Here is a 22,966-nt window from a genome sequence, read left to right as displayed (position 1 = left end):
GGTTGGTAACTACGGTACACTTTCAAGCTCAAAACCCTACTTTCAACTATACATTCAAAATAGAAGTGGCTCCCTCTACTCACGTACATGTTTTTTTTGGCTTGGCAGACCTCACTTTGCACGCATACATGGTTTGGACTTGTACTTGATAAGACTGTAACATCACTATAATACAATAATAAAATTTGCCTTCTCAAGACATGTATTAATCTATTTTTTTAATTACTTAAATAAAGTTGCAAATGCACTAATTGCTAACAGTTAACGCATTATGCATGTGCAACTGGTCTTGCCACCACTTCTGTTTCTAATAAGTTAATAACATCCATATTCGATTATACAAACGAAATACTTCTCTTTCTATCAGAAACTCTTATCTTTTTCTTTTTTATTCCAACCAATTCTTTTCTCTTCAATTTTGACTTGCCTCCTGTTGATAACGAAGCCAATGCTGGAAAATCCAACCCAAGGATATGAACGACAACCTTATTAATTTGAATATGTTACATGCTCTGACATATAGATTTGATGATTGGCATATTTATATTATGTAAAATATTAAAATTTATATATTTATTTTATATTTTATTTAAAAATTATATATTATAATTTATATTAATATAAAAATATATTTTTTATATTTTATTAAATCTAATATATAAATATTATTAAAATTTTAAATCATATAAATTATATTCTTTTATATTATATTTATATAGTGTTTAAATTTTCAAATCTACTGACGCTACACGTAAGGAATCGTGGTGGAGAGATTACTTTGGGCTCTCAGCAGCAGTGAGGCATGTTAGCCATTGTCAGAATTTCTAGGGACCAGATCAGAGACCTGACCAACCGCCAAAATAATTGACGTGACCACATCTCATTGGCTGCTTGATCCAACACATAATAGTGGCTGCATGTACCGCAACGGAAGAGGCAATTTTGTAAGATTCCAATTACAGCAGTTACACAAGAAAGCCCTAACCTTTCGTTCATTAAATAATCATTGTTTTCACCTGTTAAAAAAATATTTGTTATATTATCATTGAAATTTTTTAATTTTACAAATAAAATTAATAAAATGATATATATTTTATTTTTTAATTATTTTTAATATTTTTTAAATATATCATAAAAGATATGTATTATCCTATTAACTTTTCTTATAAAATTAAAAAAATTTAATATTAGTGTATTTAATAATTTCTCTAAATATATAGAAAGAGGTTAGATACACATAATAGATAAAATGAAAAGAAAATGTTGAAACTACTAAAATATATTTAATAAAGATATATATAAATCTATGCATCAATAATTTATATCTATAATATTTAATAATATATATAAAAGTACAAATATAGAGAATCTTTTGAATTTAAAAAACTGAATATGATTATTTCTATTTTTAAAATGACATTTGTTATATTAAATTATTTAATTTTAATGTTTATAAAAAATAGTGTTATAATCAATTAACACTTTTACTTAATGTTATCTTTAATTAGCTAAGTTTTAATTCAATCCATAGATAAATACTACTAAGAGTTTTTAAAAAATGTAATTTTAATAGTTTTAACTATTTAATTTTTAATGGTTTAGTTATGATTATTATCAAAAGTGATAAAACCAATTTTATTATATTATACACTTAATAATTGTGTGTTTTTCTTTTTCTAATGTTTATTTTTTAAATTGTTTTTAATGTTTAATTCTTGAATTTAATATTGTGAGTGTAATTTGTATGTTAACAATGATTTTCATTTCTAATTGTTCAAAAATATTAAATAATGATAATTGAAAATTTTTCTATGATATTATATATTTCTAAAGGAATTAAAATGGTTAATGTCCTAAGTGACCTCTAAATTATAGTAAAGTATTCAATGTGATATTTAAATTTTAAAAATTTTTAATGTGATATTTGAAGTGTAAATCTTGTAACTAATGTGGCATTTAATCTTAATATGATTAACTTTAAATGATGACATATTGGTAGATAAATAACCTTCTAAATACAACATTAGTCAATAAATTTATAATTCAGATATCATATTAGAGACGTTTAAAGTTTAGATATCATATTAAATATTTTACTATAATTTATGATCATTTATTATATTAACCTTAAATATAATAAAGAGTTGTGTAAGTATTGTTCTTTTTATCATAATATTACAAAAGTAAATTGAGTTAAATAAATTTTTTTTACAACATTTATTGTTAAGGAATATTGGATTTGATAATTTTTTAATGAAAAATAATTTCTTTTAAATATTAAATTTATAAATTAACTTCAAATTTTAATATTTATCCTCAGAACAACAAGTTGGCTTCAATCAATGGAAGTAGTTGGTGTTGGCGGAAATTGATACAACTTTGACAATTGGCCTTTGGGAAATTTTAAATATACCCATTTTTTTTAAAAAAAAAATTTGTAAGTAAAATTATTAAAAAATTTTTCTTACAAATTTTATAACTTTTGAAAATTTATTTTCAAAAAGTTATAACATTTATCGAAAATATTTTATGAAATAATAACAAATGGAATTTTATTAAAATTATTTATAAATAAGTATAATGGAAAACATTATTATTAAAAAATTATAAATTTTAAAATTAATAAAAAATTACTTTTGCTATTTTCATCTCAAAGAAAGAATAATATCTAATGAAACCTTAATTAAATTAAAGATAAAACAACAAATATATTTTTTTATAAATTTAAAATTTATCATTTGTTAATAAATATTTTTTATATCAATTGTTAAAATTTTATAATAGCTTTCATTAAATTGAACTTTTAGAGAAATCTCTCCATCTACTTATCATGATGGGTTTCTCCAATTAAAATATTAGATTTTAACAAAATTGTGTAGTATTCATTAATATTACTTATACAGCCTCTTTATTCATAAGAATGCAATGTCGGTCAAGAAAATCTCCAATTTCAAGTTAGTTTCAACTTTTCCAACACTCTTCCCACTTTTTCTCAAATTTGTATGAGGCTAACAATATGACAATGGTAATTTTTTCCTACTTTTTTTACTCACGAAAATGTCATCCAAAAGCCTAGTAAGCATATAATCATCATATTCAGGGACAATGACCAAACTCCTAGTTATGCTCTCACTAACCAATGCCTGAAGACCTCACTTGCATTTTCAACAACCAAGTAAATGATTATCTTCATTAAGATTTTAAGATGCCCAATTAGCTCAATAAGTGTTATAAGTTTGGTAAATTAGCCATGTCCAAAAACCTACAATATTTTGATATTCAATGCATGTGTGATTATGTACTTATTAAGTCATGTATATTTGACATGAGAACTACTGTGTTATCATTTAATATTTGTAAAAATAGATATGGCACGAATGAGAGCAATGGGCGTTAGTTGAGGTAGGGGACATGCTATAGTTGATATTCAGAGGCAACTAACTACCTCTGAGAGGAGATGACAAGCTGATAGTCATGTACATGAGTTGATTTTTTATCTAGCATAGTAGTCGTAAAGCAGTTAGATGTTTATCCCACAGAGTCAATTGTTCATGCCTCAAAACCATTTCTTGAAAGGTCAATAGATACTTTTTTTTTTTACCTTTAACACTCATATTGTAGCATAAGTATAGAATGGCCAGGTAATAAATTAAATGAGATTAATGATTGATGCTTACTTTTGTTACTTATTTAATGTGCATAAAATTAATAATTAGTTTCTAATTATTATTGTTTTTATAGGAGCAAGCTATTTTAAAAGCAATCAACAATGGAGCAAAGTTACAACATTAGCCTTTAGATGCTTCTTGATAGCATATTCATTATCACGTTATTGAGTAAGGATTGCTGCCTTTGATCAATTGTACTTATCGTTTGTCCAATAATACGATAATGTTAGCATTTGTTGAATGGTGACAGCTGGAGACAAATACCTTTCACCTACCATTCGACAAAATGATGATCACATTGGATGATGTACACATAATTATCCATACACCTATGAAGAAGTGATGATATTAGATCAAAAGTTGATGACAAATGAGGTGAAGATGTTGTTGGTAAGGTTATTCTGGGTTTCAAAAGATGTGGCATCCACTAAGATGAAGATTTCTCCTGGTGTATTTGTCAAGCTGTAGTGGTTGCGAGATACATTAGATGTGTTATTGGTAATGCTTCTGATCGAGATGTGGAGTGCACTACCAAAGCTTTCTTACTTTATCTCTTAAGATGCACATTTTTTATCAACAGGAATAGAGATACAATACTGATAGGAAATTTACATTTATTCAACGACTGAGCACTATTGGTGCATATGCTTAAGAGGCAGCTTGCTTGATGTATTTATATAGGCAGTTTGGCATAGCAAGTATAGCTTAGGTTCATTAAATTGCTGGTTATATTACACTTTTTCAAGTATATTAATTACATTAATTTAATGATTTATATATTAGTTACATTTGTTTATATTACATTTTTTCATATGTCTATATTTTATAATTTATATTTGTTTAATTTAAATGCAGGTCTGGATTTATGAAAACTTTCATGTGCTTTGTTTAGTAGCCAACATGGGACATTCTGATAATGAGCCTCGTGCTCAGTGGTGGAAGCCCTATACATATACCGATTCACTACAACAACTATGAGAGTAGCTGGATGCTTTATTATCAGCTTAGGTGCGTTTGAGCCCTTATGAGACATAATGGTAGCATCACCCTTTACCGGTGATTGCTTATTTTTTTAAGTGTATAAAGTATGGGGCTATCGTTATGCCATGTCATCTGACGAGGGTGTTACGACAATTTGGTTATGTACAGACCATTCTTTCAACCTATCTAGCTTCATGTTGAGCTAACTATGGTGCATCCTTCAGTACGTATAAGATAGTTTATAACTTTTTGCATCAATTTTGGCATTGATTAGATATGTATATTCTTTTTATTGATCGTGAAGGTCATCAATTTGCTACATCGAATGAGTTTTCATCGAATTATAATACTTGGTATGCATCAATTTTTCATTGGTACATTTAGAATCTAGTGTGTAGATCTGAATTTCAATTTACTCTAATCATTAGTAGGCCTACAAAGGATACGATAAGTTACAACTTTAGTACTAATTGCTTATACAATATACCTAATTACATGTTTTGGAAATTGATTTTTTTTATTAAAATTTTTCAGGTGAGCTCATAGGCATTAGCGATTCTTCATACTATTATTTCTAGCAATTTACATCAGGGACTAGATGTATGAAGAGATGTGGTTTTCAAAGCATATGATATCTTGTCTAAGTTGCATGCATCGAATCTTAAACCATCTTCAATTCGAATGCTTGATCCCACTTACTCTTGACCTTTAACCTTGATGATAGCATAACTCAATTTCCCTTGATCTTCACATCTATCTTCGATGGGTGCATTGCTCAATTCCATACGTATCTTATCTCTAGCATTAATGAAAGAATTGCTAAATTTTTTGTGCTCTTCACTTGCAATATCGATAACAGTACCACCCAATCCTCCAGTAATAGATTTAGCTTGCTTGGTCCATGCGTTCCATCCCATCATGTATATGTTCAAACTAAGAGACCTAGGGTCGAGGCAGTAGAATTTTATTATTGTAAACTTTAAACGTACATTATGTTATTGTAATTATCTTTTTATATGATTACTTTATATTTTTTATTGTTTATTTTTATTAGCATATATGATATTTGATATATAACGTATGCATTAAAGAAGTTACTAATTATTAAAATATAAGACATAATAAAAACATCTTACTAAATACAAAATATCCATCTAAAGTCATCAATCAATTTGAATTGTTCTTGGGTGGTTACATCAGAGGTTTTGCTAAACAATAACTTAAAATCCTCTATGCCTGGTACATATAAAGCCTGTTATCCTGAAGCACATTCATATCAAAGCTTTCACCAATTGCATGCAATTGGAGAATTGGTGAAAAAGGCTTCATGAACACCTGCACAAAATAAATAAATATGATAAGTATCAAGATATGATATGTATAAATTATAATATGATATAAATAAAACGATAAATATCAAATCTAATAAATGGTATCTGTAATTTGTATGAAATGACAATCATTTACAAATTCAATTATAATGACTCTATGTTCTAATAGTACAGGTGGTACATATTTAATAAAAAGATAGGTCAAGCACTATCTCAAAATTATATGAACTAACATGACATTATATCGTGAAGCAATCAAATATCTTATATTAAGTAAGATCATCCACTTATCATATGAGGCATAAATGTTAAAACATGATAATGTTTCTTCCAATTTCTTAGCACACTCAATGGATTCATACAATGTGACATATTTACCTTGATATCAAATCAGCTCATCAATTAAATCTTATCGCATTTATACCCAACCATTTATACCCAATCCAAGCAGCCCAATAATAAAACAAAGACCACAATGTCTATCTACCTTAACATCAACAGTAATCTGTATATATAGATCTAACTTCACTAGAAAACTAGAGAAATATTATATTTTTTGTTTACCATAAAAATGCTAAATAAGAAGTTTATTGATCTGTATCGTCACTTTCACTGAATTTAGAGTGGTTAGTAGGATGTACTATCTTTTGCAGATAACACAATCTCTCATTATGATAGATCACATAGATTTATTTGCTTTAATTACTTTACGATCTTTTGTTTTAGCAATCTTTAGTGATAGAATCAAAGTAGTTGTTAATGAATCATCTAGTTCTCGTAATTTTTTTTTCATGGCCAATTTACCAAACTTATAACACTTATTAAAGTGCTTTATGATTCACTCAACCTTGGATGCAATAGTCAACTCTTCTAATATGACATCTACTCGTTTCTTCATTAATTCAACTTTTTCCAATAAGGATGCACTTCAAATAAAGAAATAGTCAACTCTCTAGCTTCATGTTGAGCCAACTGTGGTGTATCTTTCAGTACGTATGAAATGGTTTATAATTTTTTGCATCAATTTTAGGATTGATTAGATATGTATGTTCTTTTTGTTGATCGTCGAGGTCGTCAATTTGCTACATCGAATGAGTTTTCAACAAATTATAATGCTTGGTATACATCAGTTTTTTATTGGTACATTTAAAATCTGATGTGTAGATATGAATTTTAATTTACTCCAATCATTAGTAGGCCTACAAGGGATATAGTAAGTTACAACTTTAGTACTAATTGCTTATACAATATACCTAATTACATATTTTGAAAATTGATTTTCCTTATTAAAATTTTGTAGGTGAGCTCACAGGCATTAGCAATTCTTCATGTTGCTATTTTTGGTGGTTTACATCAGGGACTGAATGTATAAAGAGATGCAATTTTCAAAGCATATGATATCTTGTCTGAGTCACATATATCAATTCCTAAACCATCTTCGATTCCAATGCTTGATTCCACTTACTCTTGACCCTAACCCTAATGATAGCACAACCCGATTTCCCTCGATCCCCACCTCTAACATCAACAAGTGCATTGCTCGATTCCATGTGCATCTTATCTTTAGCATTGATGGAATAATTGCTAAATTTTTCATGCTCTTTACTTGCAATTTCGAGAACAATACCACCCAATCCCCCAGCAACAGATTTAGCGTACTTGGTCTATGTGTTCCATCCCATCATGTATATGTTTAAACTAAAAGACCTAAGGTTAAGGCAGTAGTATTTTATTATTATAAATCTTAAACACACATTATGTTATTGTAATTATCTTTCTATATGATTACTTTATATTTTTCATTGTTCATTTTTATTGGCATATATACTATTTGATATATAACATAGGCAGTAAAGAAATTGCTAATTATAAAAATATAAGACATAAAAAAAACATCTTACTAAATACAAAATATCCATCTAAAGTCATCAATTAATTTGAATTGTTCTTGGGTTGTTACATCAGGGATTTTGCTAAACACTAACTTAAAATCCTCTATGTACGGTACATATGAAACCTGTCATCCTCAAGCACACTTATATCAAAGCTTTCGCTAGTTGCATGCAATTGGAAAATTGGTGAAAATGACTTTATGAACACCTGTACAAAATAAATAGATATGATAAGTATCAAGATATGATATGTATAAATTATAATGTGATTATAAATAACAAAAATGACATTTATCAAATCTAATAAATGGTATATGTATGAAATGACATTCATTTACAAATCCAAGTATAATGACTCTGTGCTCTAATGGTAAAGGTGGTAAAATTTAATAAAAAGATGGGTCAAGCACTATCTCAAAATGATATGGACTAGCATGACATTATGTTTTGAGACAATCAAATATCTCAATCAAGTAAGATCATCCACTTACCATATGAGGCATAAATGTTGAAACACAATAATGTTTCTTCCAATTTCTCAACATGCTTAATGGATTCATACAATGTGACATATTTACCTTGATATCAAATTAGCTCATCAATTAAATCTTATCGCATTTGTACCTACCCATTTATACCCAATCCAAGCAACCCAGTAATAAAATGAAAACCACAATGTCTATCTACCTTAACATCAACTATAATCTGTGTATATAGATCTAACTCCACTAGAAAACTAGAGAAATATTGTATTTTTTGTTTACCATAAAAACACTAAGTAGAAAGTTTATTGATCTATATCATCACTTTTACTGAATTCATAGTAGTTGGTGGTGATGTACTATCTTGTGTAGATAATACAATTTTCCATTATGATAGATCACCGCTTTAATTACTTTATGACCTTTTGTTTTAGCAATCTTTAGTGATAGAATCAAGGTAGTTGTTGATGAATCATCTAGTTCTCATAACTTTTTTTTCATGGCTAATTTATTGAACTTATAACACTTATTGAAGTGTTTTATGATTCACTCAACCTTGGATGCAATAGTCGACTCTTCTAATATGACATCTACTCGTTTCTTCATTAATCCAATTTTTTCAATGAGGATGCATTTCAAATAAAGAAATTGGACTTTCCATCCTTATATGCTCTGTAATCTCATGAGCACAAGGTAATCTATATGTGTATCGGATAACGCAACTACAACATTGCTTAATAATCATAACCTGATTTGCTAGCTTCGTCTCAATGAATATCATATTGAGTACATTCTTAGAAACCAAACCTTATAGCTTTTTAAACAAAGAAGGGTTGTAAGTATGCTTGATATTTGTAACACTTTTTTTAAATAAAACCTTTGTTTCTATATATTGCAACTTAATAAGGCCACTAATTGTGCTCCATGATGATTCAAAATCTCTTTGGGATGATCCAAGGTGTCTCTTCAATTTTGAATGTGCATTCTTAGATCGAAATGAATTAATAAAGGTATATTAGAATGAAGGTCTTATTATGAATTATGCAAATCTAAATAACCTTAATAAAAAAACTATATCGAATCATACCTATTTGTTGTAACATGTTTAAAGTGTATTACTTTATCTATCCAAGTAACAACAAATCTCTCTTTATATTTTATCAACCGTTATTTTTTGACATACTTAATTGCATTTAGATAAATTTGGTAATCAATCTCCAGTGAAATTAGATGTTTTTTGTTCTTATCATGGGTAGAAGAGAATATAAAAGCACTCCAACTTGACAAGAATACCTCTCAATTCTCCTTTCACTCAAAAAATTTCTTATAGTTCACAAGCATGTTTCTTGAGATATGAAATCTATACAGAAGATTTGGTGTACTCTGAAACACAATATGTATTGCATTCATCAATGTCAAATCTCTGTTAGTAACAATGACATTAAAAAATATACCATGAAGCATCAAACTTTTAACTTTAACAATGCCCAACTATAGTTGTCCTTATGCTCAGCTTTCATGTACATAAATGCAATAAAAAATGTCATCTCAATAGAACCCACAACAATAATCTCTAGCAAAGGGAGATGATTTCTATTTGTTTTATAAGTGTAATCCATAATCAAAATATTTGGAAAGGCATGCAACAAATCAATACCAGTAAGGTAAGCCCAAAATAAATCTCTCACATAGTCACTTAACTCATTAGTTATATGCCACTCCACATATTTACAATCAAACAACTTTTTTATGAGTTGTTACATTTATGATTTATAAGCTTTTTAAACATATTTATTTCTCTAATCTTCATTGTATATAGTTTTTACAGTGTTGATATTCTTCTCATCATATTGTTTTATGGTCAATAGTATGTTTTTGGATTTGACTATACCGGTTGTCATATTAGCCACTATTTTTTTTTGTCAAATAATCGACTCGTAAATAAATGTCCTTTTAATTTTTTTGTTGGTAAATGATTGTGAAACCCACAGACTACCTTCATACCCCACTAATCATTGCTTGCCAATTTAAACTCATATAACTGAAATGAGCAATCACACTTCTTTGTTTATGTTTCCTTATGGTGCATATTTTCAACATTTGTCTTATTCCTTTACTGCCTATATGTTCTACTACATTCACATGCGAATTTGATTCTAACTTGTTGCCTAGACATCTTAAATCAGAGTTTTTAATCACTACTACAAAACCAATATCTTTTTCCATCTGTCTTGCCCAAGAAATCAATATTTCCCTATTACAAAATATCTACACAACAATTTGAATTGTCACATTTTGCATCTACATAAACTAATATTAAAAACAATTTTTTATGCCTTCGAACGTTTACTTCACAAACATAATCTTACATCTTTAATAGTAAATGAAGAACTATAATCATATTTGGCATTTAAATTCTTTGGTGATTCATTCCACTCTATCAGTGCATTTCTCAAATTATTCTGCTTGTTAATCAAACAAAATCAAAATTTTGGAAAAAAAAATTACTTTCAAGAAAAATTTTTTTAGATCATTGTATTGTTTCTTCAAAAATGCATTTTCGGTACATTAAAAGAGTTTCTAAAAATGAATTTTTGATAACTTTTGTTTACTTCTAGAAATCAATTTTAGGTAAATAGCTTACTTTTCCAAAAATGATTTTTTAGTAAATACTGAGTCATTTTGAATATGTATATCTAGCTACATTCACATATTTTTGAAAATTCATTTTCGATAAAGCCTATCCAAAAACATAATGATAATTTCATAAATTAATTTTCAAAAACTCAATATAGCTTCTGAAAAAGTATTTCAGGGAAATTTGAACTTAGGGATAAAATCAACTTACCCGACCATCATCCCCTAATTCTTCATTGCTTCAGTTGTTTCTTTCAAATTCACTTTCCATTTTAGTAGTATACAAGATATTACAAATTTTGGTTCTGAATTTTGACAACAAATTGACTTTTTGCTAAGAAAAGGAAAAGTAAAATGCACCACCAGCTTTCTGGGATGGAAAAAAAGAGAAAAAAAAGAAGAAAAAGGTGTGAAAGACAAAAAGGTAATTGATTAATTGGTATTTAAGTAATTTTATTAAAAGTTAAATTTGTAATAAAATTTTTGGAATGTATTAAGTAGTTTTTAGAGTGCAAATAGAACCCTTAACTTTAAACATGATTAGTTCAATGTTTTTGATAACTTTTGAAAAGATAAAAATATCCTTATAAACTTTGACAAAATATTTAATTTTATTTTTAATAAAAACAATTAATATTATTTCTTTTATCTCCCTAAGTATCTACATACCTTTCAATCAACAGGTTGTTTGGATTGAATCGATCAACTTGATTATTTAAAAAATAAAATTAATAGAAAAAATTTTGTAAGTGAAATGATAGAAGAAAAAAAAGAAAAAAAAAGCTAAAAACAATAAAAATTTTAGCTTGAACAAAATATAAAAATATGATATATATATATATATATATATATATAAAGATATATCTTAATTCGATAATCACCTTGTGTTTTTTGAAATACAAATAGTAAAATTGATAGGAGTCTTTACACCATCAACAAAAAGTTGATTTCTTGAAAATTTACTCTTTTTAGGCTTTTTTTTCTCTCTCTTCAATCTACGACAATAAAAGGGACGAAAAAATCTTAAAGGTTGAAGAGAACCAAAATTCCCACCAAAAAGCTATAAGATGTCACTTTCTTTTTTCAATTATGTCATAGTTTCACTCTTGTAGTTTTTTGGGTTTGGCTTCAATAAGGAAGAAATAATTAAGAAAAAAAGATAAAAGTCATAATAAGAGCCAATGAAAAAAATTAAGCAAAAAAATAAAATGAAGGAATAATTTTGATTTTCATAATGTCAAAGAAGTCATGAATAAATTTGAGACTGAAAATAAAATGTAAAGAGAAAAAAAAAAGTGGCATGGGTGAAGAAAGAGAATGTAATAGGATTAAAAATGACAGTGAACGAATAAAGAGTATTTTGGGATTACAAATTTTTTTTTTAACAATTGATTAAGGTCTTATTTAAATTTCATTGCACTTTCTTAGTGGTGCGATTAAACTTATTACATTATCAATTAAATTTAAATATCAATTTCAATGAGATCTATCAATATAAATTTTTTATTAATTTTTTTATCATAATTATAATGATAATTTTTTAATCACAATTACATTAATCTTTTTATTATTTTTAATTTTATTATAATTAATTTTATCATCCGTCCAAATGAAATCTAATGATGCACGAATCCACCGAAAAAAGCGGCATTTTGAAACAGGAGAGGGTCTATATACTTTTGCATTATTTCCAGGAGGGTGTTGTGTTTTTTAGCCTAAAATCAAAATTTGAGCTTAATTACCTGATATTATGCCCCAATGCTCACGAAAGAGGAAGCTGCCATTTACCCGTTGCCACGTCATCATAATACAACGAATTATTTGCAATAAAATTGGACACTTTTTAGGTCCATAAAGAGGGAGCGAGAGAGAGAAATAAAAAAGATAAAAAACGTTCCAAAAGTTGGCTTGGGTTGGGTAACTTCGGGGAATGAGAGACTTGCCAAGTGCCAGGCTTCCACGCAAACCCGGTTTCCATGGAAACGCCCTCAATGTTAGGATAATTTACGTAAGTGCCATTAACCTTTTATGAAATGAAAACGTGTCCTAGATAATTCCTTAAGCGCCCGCCCATGTTCGTCAAAATCCGTTGTTAACGGTTCCCTTATACAGTTCGCTTCCTACAACTCTATTATTAGCAACTACACATTTTCTTTACAATAATCAAATTATTACACAATCACGTGCTTTTGCTAATGAATATTATCATTTTTTATTAATTTACTTTTTTATAATTTTGAAATTTGACTTGAAATTTGAAATGAAAGTGAATTTTGAAATTTTAATTAATTAATCATAATAAAAAATTAAATACATGACAAGCGAAATTGAGAATCTAACTTACTAAATGATTTCAAATTAACTCAATTTATACATAGTATTATATAATAAATCTAATTTTTTAAAAATTGGATGTTAATTTCTTGGAAAAAATTGGATATTAATTCTATTTTTTTTATTTTATGAAGGAACAATTTAAAGATTTGTTAAATTTTGATATATTTTTCCATTGAAAGATATTATTAATTATAATCCGATCAATGTTAACAATGATTCTTTAGATAAAACAATATAAATTATATGTGGAAGTGAAATTTTGTGGATGGATCATTTTGTGGTTCGCAAATATGTAATCAGTAGTTGTATTAATTCATTGAAGTTGGATGATGTAATGGGCCACGTACCATGTAAGGTTGAAGGTGTTGTTATTTGACCGAACGTGAGTTTTTATAATTTATTATTATCTATACTAATACATTGATATAAAAAGGTTTTATTGAATTTGATTTTATGAGTCAAGAGATAACAATTCAGTTAAAAAATTGATAAAAAAATAAAAAATATATAAGTATTATCGAGGTTGAAATAATAATTTAATTTTCTTTCAAAATAGAAAAAATTCAATCTTAAAATCTATTCCTTATTTTTTTTATTATAAAAATTTATACACGTTCAACGCCATTAATAAAATTACTAAAAGAGTTAGATAAAATATTAACAATAAATAAATAATAAAAAATATTTTGTCTTTGAATAATTTTTATCAAAACCATAACTCTTTAAAAAAAAAAAAAAACTACCCATATTTTATAAAGAAAACTGCCCATATATATAAACATATATTTAAAAAAAAAAAAAAAAAAAAAACCCACATGGTGGATGTACCATATTCTAATGTGTTATTGCAAGTTTGCAGGTTTGCTCGCATCGTAGATCTTGACTATTATCCTGCAAAATTGTCAAAAACGACTGTGGAGTATAATATTTATTTATTTGGTTTTCATTTGGGAACGTCCTGCCTTTTCGTTTATATATATATATATATATAGACGTTGATGTAGACAAAGAAAGCTATAAATTTTTAAAATGTTTGTAAAGATTGTTGATATTAATTTGTCATACAAATTTTTTTTTATATTAAGAGCATAAAATTTTAATATAAGTAAAAAAAAAAAAAATTAACTCAAAATCAGATCTTTTATATTTTTTTAAACGTTTTTAACTATTAAATTAAAAGTTTGAAACAGTCACATAAATTTTTTTGATTAAGAATGTTCATAAATTAAAATGTGTATATATCGTAAGTAAGGCCGTAATTAATATATTTTGGTGGTAAAAGGAAAATTCATTAATGCAAGGATAGATGCATGGGTAGACCACCACCATATATTAGCTTCTGCAGCGAGGCTAGGATAATGGGGATTAAAACCACCGATATGCATGGTGTTGGAGGATTAATTTTTTATTTATTGTTTCAAAATAATTAAAAAAAAGGAGGATTATTGAAAGATAGCAAAAAATTAAAATTTTATTATTATATAATGTTATTAAAAGATGAAGGTCCAACTAAGAAGTGACGTAAAAAAATGAGCTTGGACAAATTAACTACTCCTTAATTAAAATAAAATTTTCCCACGTTCAACCATTCTTTGAATAAATATATAGTTTGTAAAATTCAAAGCCTTCTCCACATCAGAATAAAGATATATGGTTTTTTTTTATAATTTGACGTATCTAAAATATCGTATTGACTGCCAAAATATATAGTTCAGAATATTTTCGCAATTGACTCTAGCTCCCAATCAGAGTCGCACTCGCTTGGTTTGTAACTGAGCAGTCAGTCTAGTGACCCACACGGCGGGCCACACGTTGTGAGCGACCGAAGGCTACTTTCGTCAGCAACCGCCAAGAATTTTTACGCCTCTTGTAAGATTTTCCCGAGTGGCAATCCTGTAGATAGAACCAAATTCCAAGGGCACTTGCTGGTAAATTTATCACTTTCATAACTATATATGTGTCACCAACAAATTAGAATAATTGGTATTAAAAACCATCATTTTTGGAGCGAGATACACATCGGTCTGTCTGACCCATGTTGAAGAAGAATCAAAAAGAGGGCAAAACCAGACCCAAAGATGATAATTGTTGACTTAAGGTATGCCAACACCTATCTTGTATCTACTCATCTATTAATCATTACAATCCCTTTTTTCTCTCCTGTTTTTGGTTTCCTGGGTGGGGTGCTCGTCACTGATGACAAGTTGTAGAATTGGATCATTATTCTTTGAGTTCAATACGAGGTTTCTGTTGGGTTTTTATGTTCCTAATTCATGAATTTGGGGAGAAGGGTTAGCGCTAAAATTAGTCAAAATGATTTTGTTTGTGTGTGTTTCTGATGTTATCAACAACCTTTTTGTTTGGTAGGTGTTGATGTAGAAAATAAAAGTATGGCCTTTTATTAGATAGGAAGAAACTTTGTTCTTTGCTTGAGCTTGGCAAGTATTAAAAAAAAAGAATCTTTTGTTTCTATTTTTCTATTAGCTACTAAATAGATATAACTTTCAAGTTGTTTGCTATCCTACAGATTTAAATGAATTATGAATCTGGAAGCTGATTTATTTTTATTTTTTGGTCTACTGTATGCTAAATATTATTCCTTGCCATCTGGTATTGATTTCTCTATCTTCCTCCCTTTTTCTTTCCTAATTCCCTTTTGGTTTGATTGTTAGCTTTTGTCCTTTTAGCCTCTTTTACTTTCCTTATATGATTTTAATTGGACACAGATTTAAATTAGTATCAAAAGTGAGTATGTGAATTTTGAGGCTTCCTATGTATAATAAATTGTTCTAATTGCATCTTTGTATAGAAATTCTGGTTGCCTTGTTACCAATCATCTAATCTTAGGCTTCTATCTATTATCTATTATTTCCCTTGATTATGGTTTTAGTTGCTGTCTTGCACTTGGGTGATTAACTCCTGATTCAAAAGAAAGTTGCTTAGGGGAAAACTTTCTCTTAAGTCCCTTCTCCATGTAGGCTCCTTTGCGTATTGCTTGTTTTTACTCTGACTTTTTACACCGCTTGAGGGTGTACAATAGGCTTCCATTAGTTGCATAATCTAATCACTTTTATTTTCTTGTACTTTTATTAGCAGATTGTGATTGTTCTTCGATATTTCTGCCTTGCATGACTAAAGCGGTTGATGGCCAACAATGATGCTGGGGATCAAATCAGTTTTATCCACATATGAAGACTTACATAATCTAATCTCTTTTCACTTAACGATTGATTTTGCTGAATCAAGACATTGCTGTTATTAGACAAAAGGCGTTACTATTATTGCCAAATTCTGTTGTCACAGAAAACATCTGTCAGGAACAAAAAGTTTTCCAGAGGAAGTTAATAAGCAGGTTGGGCTTAGATGCGAACATCTCAGAAACACCACAGGTCGAATGATCAACCTGTTAAGGAAATTGATCCATTTTGTTTGCCTCATATCCAGATATTAGACAACAATGTGTGCTCAGATATTTGCAGCCAAGGAACCAGTGTCTCCTTTCAAACCTACAAGGACCAAATTTTTACCCTGGAATCATCCACAGCAACTGCTGGTTTTGTTGCCTATGATTCCCCTTCGGCTGTAAGCATCTCATCAAGCAGGAGTCCTTTCTCCCCACAAGGTTCTCAATCATGCCTATCTGATCCTCATCATTCGCCTGACAATACTTATGGATCACCATTTAGTGGATCTTCTGTTGTTGATGATAGCAATGAATTGAAGCACAAGCTGCGGGAGTTGGAAATTTCCTTGTTGGGGCCTGAATCAGATATCATAGACAGCTGCAATTGCTGCTTCACTAGTGGTGCCCACCAAGCTGCTTCGATGGCTAGCTTGAATTTCAATCAACTGGTGGACGTGATCCCTAGATTAGACTTGAAACAGGTGCTCATTGCCTGTGGTCAAGCACTTAATGACGATGATATGTCAACAGTGGCTGGTTTAATGCATGTATTGGAGAAAATGGTTTCAGTGTCTGGGGAACCAATCCAACGATTGGGTGCATATGTGCTGGAAGGGCTTAGAGCAAGGTTGGAATCCTCTGGAAGTAATATCTACAAAGCCTTAAAATGCAAAGAACCAACAAGCACAGAATTAATGTCTTACATGCATATTCTCTTCAGGATCTGCCCATACTGGAAGTTTGCATACACATCAGCTAATGTTGTTATCAAGGAAGTCATGGAATATGAACCAAAAATTCACATCATTGATTTCCAAATAGCACAGGGTACCCAGTGGATGTACCTTATTGCAGCTCTTGCAAAACGCCCTGGTGGGCCCCCATCTATCCGCATAACTGGTGTCGATGATTCTCAGTCAAATCATGCTCGAGGTGGGGGACTTAATATTGTGAGGCAGAAGCTATCAGAATTTGCTGCATCGTACAATGTGCCATTTGAGTTTCATGATGCTGCTATGTCTGGTTGTGAGATTCAACTAGAGCATCTTAAGGTTCGACCTGGGGAAGCCCTAGCTGTGAATTTTCCATATGTATTGCATCACATGCCAGATGAGAGTGTAAGCACCTGGAATCACAGAGATCGATTGTTGAGGTTGGTAAAGAGTTTGTCACCTAAGATTGTGACTCTTGCTGAGCAAGAGTCTAATACCAACACATCTCCATTCTTTTCAAGGTACCTTGAGACACTGGATTATTACACTGCTATGTTTGAATCCATAGATGTAGCTTGTCCAAGAGACGACAAGCAAAGGATCAGTGCTGAACAGCACTGTGTGGCTCGTGATATTGTGAATATGATTGCTTGTGAGGGGCCTGAGAGGGTGGAAAGGCATGAACTTCTTGGAAAGTGGAGGTGTAGATTTATGATGGCTGATTTTTCTCCATATCCATTGAGTTCCTCAGTTACTATGGCTGTAAGAGATCTGTTGAAGGAGTATGACAATAACTATAGACTTGAGGATAGAGATGGTGCTCTCTATCTTGGCTGGGTACACAGAGCTATGGCGACCTCTTCCGCATGGAGGTGAAATCCTGATACGAATAGTGATTGCTCCATGAATTCTGCCCAAATATTTTTTTTTTGGTTTTCTCTTTTAGAGCATGAGCCTTTAGTGTTTTGTAAATTTATAGAATATGAGCTTAGTTTTCTTTTGATAGCATTAGTCGAGGGACTTGAATTGCAAAATTTCAGTGTATATCTCCATTCAACATCTCGGAATGAAACGAGGATGGGGTTTGAGTTCCATACCAGCTCATATCTTCTATCGCTCTCGCTTCTGTACATCAATTAATTTTCGACTTCAAGTGAGTTCACCACCACCTCTCCTTACCTTAAAACACGACTAACATCTGCTTTGAGTCATCAATTTCCAATCGCACCCTTCCATTTAAGGGATAAGACGCTTATTCCCGCTGCCTCTTTCAACAAATTCAAGAGTGACAAAATGGTAAAGGGAATTTCATCCGGAAACTTATCAATCAAATTTCAATTCATCCACTAAACAAATTCAGCGTGCTGCTATACTGTCCTTTTAAATCAGAGATTACCATTGTGCATTTGGAGATGCATATGGTAAGATAGCTTCTTGAATAACACCAGGAAAAAGAAAAGTTACCCATTGTGCTAAGTTAGGCCATGACTGCACTATAATGCCTTCTTTCTTTGGTATTTTGGGAATCTTTCCTTTATTTATTTACTTTTTTTACAAAGCTTATTCAAGGTTTTGTGCAAGCAGCAAATTTTATTTTATTTTATTTTGAAGAAAAAAGATCGATGGCAATTATAATTCAGAAATTTATAAATTGAGGAGGGATTCTTCACACTAATGGTCTACAGAACTGAATTTTAAGCAAAATCATTTACCGCACTGCGTTTCATTGTTCTCCACGAAGTCTCAAACATGAACAACGACACAACTTTTTACCAAGAGAACTAAACTGAGAAACAATAATAGATACTAGTACCAATTGAGATGAAAAAATAAAGTGAGGGAGGTCGATGTGTACGATGGAAACCAGAATCAAGATGCATTCATGGAGTGGTAAAAATAAGGAAGAACAGGAGATCAAAACCCATGAACGTAGTAAAACATTGGAAAACAGATAGCAATATATATGCAGAGCTCCCAGCGACCATCGAACTTTAAGACCTTTCGCTTATGAAGCAAACGCGCTACCACCATGCTATGGAAGAAGACAACATGAGTCTAAACGAATTTCTCAATTCTAATTATGATATTTCTATTCTTTCAGTACATTTATAATAAATCCTAAACATACTACTAATATGTATGTAAATTTGCAATGCAAGCCGAAATAATAATTAATTGAACTAAAAGCATGTGACTTAATCGCTTTCTCAAATTGAATTCAAGTTAAATAAAGAAAATCAAATTCCATCAAATTCAGCTTTTAGCTTTGAGGTTCTTTAATCGAGTATGAAGTTGACGCCATCCAATTATATCTGAGGTGGAGTGCAGAGACATTATTACATTTACTCAAGTCTCAAATGCCATTATCGCTTCACCACTATCGTTTCCATTTTCCACTAGCAATCGCCAAAGACAGCAAACTATGAGCTAAAAGCATGCGCAACAACCATTCAGTCTAGGCCGGGGAGGTATGTATCCTCGATGAGGTCTTGGCAGTAGCAACTTTGCTAAAAACTGGGCATCCACAAGGAAGTCTATTTTTCTACAGGTTCAATGAGTTTGGAATGCATGAAGTACCATAGGCAAATGGAGGCAAGGAATGAAACTTGAAAACTAATCAATTTTTATGTAACGATGTTCCACTTGTAGAGGCATTCCATGTAAGGGGAAATGGAAAGGGTTATCATAAGCCAATATTCTGCAAGCTTTTCTAGTCATTCGAAAGTAATTCAATGCACTTCATTTTGCTCTCTCAGATCCCTCATTTTCCCCCTTGCAGTCTTCTCCATCTACTTCTTGACAGTTTTCTGAATCGGCTTCGGATCTTTTCCTCTGAGTTATCACTTGAAAGAAGGAGGCTTTCCAATCTCGTCTCCAAGAATTTGAGTAGTATCTCTATAACTTGGTTTACAGTAATGACCTGCACTCATTCGAATGAAATCTTAGTTAGAGAAGAAAACTTGGAAATGCAGAGAATATTCGCTTCACTATTTGCTTCTTCTGAAAATTAACCTGTTGCGGGAATAAACTATAATGCATGACAAATCATATATATTCCATTCACTGCATCGTAGCATTCTTTGAAAGAAAGTAGTAACATGCAATTATGAAGCTATTAACACTCGATAAATTGTACAGTCTGCAGTATTCATCCGCAAGAGACTTTAGTAGATAGACTAAGTGATGCCTTTTGCTTGCAACTAATGAAGTATGCCTTTCAATCCAATGCATCAAATCAAAGGCCAGGAGCAGGGTTTCGAACATATAAATTGCATGAAAAATCGAAATAACAGTAAACCAACAATGATACCAACGGTTTCATCTGAAAGAGGTAAAAAAGAAATAAAAAATGAAAAAGACCTACTTTGATTTACCGGAAAATATCAAACGATGGAATAAAGTAAAGCCGTGTAGTGTGCCGTGACCAACCATACCCGAGAACTGGACATCTTCAAGTTCCAAAGGGAAGTTTTGCTGCATGAATTCCTTGCTCCTCTGCTTTCTTCATAGTTGTACCTTTCCACCTATTTCTATCCGCCGACATTGTAAACTTTGGTAGGATCAAGTCCACGTAGCACAGTTTCAGAATCTGCTGTAAGGTACACCAAATTATCCTTCTGATCTGAAAACGCTTAGATACATCATTGATTTTCCTTCTCAATAATCCATTTAACCCAGGGAGCCTTTGTAATTGAGTTTCCATTTCCCCTTAGCATCCAGTCAACCAGAGGCGAGCAGGAATACTAAATCTTCCATTCACTGCATATCAGTGCATAATCTGCAGGGTTCAGCAACAAGAAAAGAACATCTTTAATCATTGGCTAAGTGATGTGGACATTATCCACCTTAAAGGGCAACATTTGAATGGTACTTTTATCTTTTCGCCAAACATGACATTTCCGCAAAATTATTGAAAGCAGACCTTACATGACCAGATCATCAGTGGAATCGCTCAGCTGATATTATCAGACTCCCTTTTTTTTTTTCTTGGATTCTTCGACTCATTTTGATTAGTCTGATCGAATTTCATAAAAGATAAATTCTTTTAATATTTATTTTTTTCATTTATAAAATTTAAAATCAAAATTTTATTAAAAATAAATCGAACTCTTTAATCACTCAATCAATGGACGTGCGATGATATTAGACTTTCATTATTTATTACTGACATGAATCTCTCTAGCTACTTATGTATCCCCAAGTGGGCGTGCTGACGTGCTGGACAGTTATCCATTCACCTAAGCCACGTCAGCATCATCCTCGCCAAGTAAGACATTGCAGTCAAAAAATTTGATAATATAAAAAAAAATTAACTTTGAAGCATAAAAATATTATTTTAAAAGTAATTATAATTATAAGATACAATAATCTTAAATTCTTCAAATCAAAATTAATGAAATTAATAATATTAAAAAAATTATTTAAAATAAATTAACAATCATAAATTTTTATTTAAATAATTATGATAATAATTTTTTATTTGAATAATTATTAAATAATTATAAATTTTTTGTTTTATCATAAAAATTAATTTTTATTTATTTAGAATAAATAAATATGTACTTAATTTAAAATATTTTAAAAATTAATAAATTTAAAATTAAAAAATAAACTTATTTATCAAGTAAATCAAATGTTTAATTGCTTAATTTTTTATTTCTTAAAAGTTTTTTTACTCGTTAAAAAAAATTTTAATAAACTCAAATGACTTAAATGACTTTAATATTTAATTCAACTACTTAAATCACATAATTAGTATCTATTAAATTACAAGTCAAAATGTGCCACAGATTTTTGCATTTTTTAAATTTTGAAAATTTAATTCCTTTAGTTTAAATAAAAAAAAAGTTTATTTTTTGTATTATTATGATTTAAAATTTTTAATTTAATTATTAAATTAAATTTTATCTATTTAAATGATTGACGTGATTGTTGACATAATATTTTTATTGATTTTTATTATTTTCCGTGCTTTAGGGAATTAAAATACTGACCTATAGCCTACCTTTAGATTTTCTCTATCGTCACCTGTTTTCTCCACTTTCTCTCTAACTGGATGAATGCCGGCTAGAATCTTTGAACTTAACCCAGTTTCTGGTGAAGCGCCGCCACCCCGGCCATCGTGCGCCACTAACGGTCACGGCTCCTCGGTGTCGAAATTTCCCTTAACTCTTTCTCCCAATTCCTCTCTGTTTCTTCTTTGACGTGGTGCTGTTGGTTTTTCACAAAAGTGTTCCGAACTCTATATATCGGGCTTTGAACTCCGCGGGCTCAACACCCAAAATCTCTTCCTCTGCTGTTTCGGTCACCGCTGCTTCTAATTATGTTCTTTTGTTTGATTTTGGCTATTTCCTTATTGTATTTGGAACGCTGAAACCTTTTGGAGGAGGGTTGAACCGAAACCCAGAACTCTCTTTCCTTCCTTTATCTTTTCTGTTTCTGATTTTCCTTTTGTCTGTGGTTTTACCTTGCTTTTTCTTTGGATTTGTGTTAGTGTATAGGTTTTTGGTGGAGAATTGGTA

The 22,966-nt window shown here is 30.1% G+C and overlaps 2 pseudogenes across 3 annotated transcripts; one reads left to right on the top strand and one right to left on the bottom strand.

The window, feature by feature from the left end:
* The first annotated feature begins 15,310 nt into the window (after nucleotides 1–15,310).
* Nucleotides 15,311–18,538, top strand: LOC111275273 (scarecrow-like protein 13 pseudogene; annotated as a pseudogene). Of its 2 annotated transcripts, none has more exons than XR_016334304.1 (2): nucleotides 15,311–15,426; nucleotides 16,425–18,538. The product of XR_016334304.1 is annotated as a scarecrow-like protein 13 pseudogene, transcript variant X1 (transcript). The 2 variants fall into 2 exon arrangements; XR_016334305.1 differs by having other exon boundaries at nucleotides 16,422–18,538.
* Nucleotides 18,437–22,565, bottom strand: LOC111274291 (uncharacterized; annotated as a pseudogene). Its single transcript, XR_016334025.1, has 3 exons — nucleotides 22,532–22,565; nucleotides 20,879–21,203; nucleotides 18,437–20,364 (listed from the first exon to the last, which is right to left on the bottom strand). The product of XR_016334025.1 is annotated as an uncharacterized LOC111274291 (transcript).
* Nucleotides 22,566–22,966: the final 401 nt, after the last annotated feature.

This window comes from Durio zibethinus, chromosome 26 (genome assembly GCF_047325235.1).
Source record: "Durio zibethinus cultivar Kanyao isolate XHJ-2024 chromosome 26, ASM4732523v1, whole genome shotgun sequence".
In the NCBI taxonomy this organism is placed as follows: domain Eukaryota; kingdom Viridiplantae; phylum Streptophyta; class Magnoliopsida; order Malvales; family Malvaceae; genus Durio; species Durio zibethinus.
This window is presented reverse-complemented; position numbering and strand designations above follow the sequence as displayed.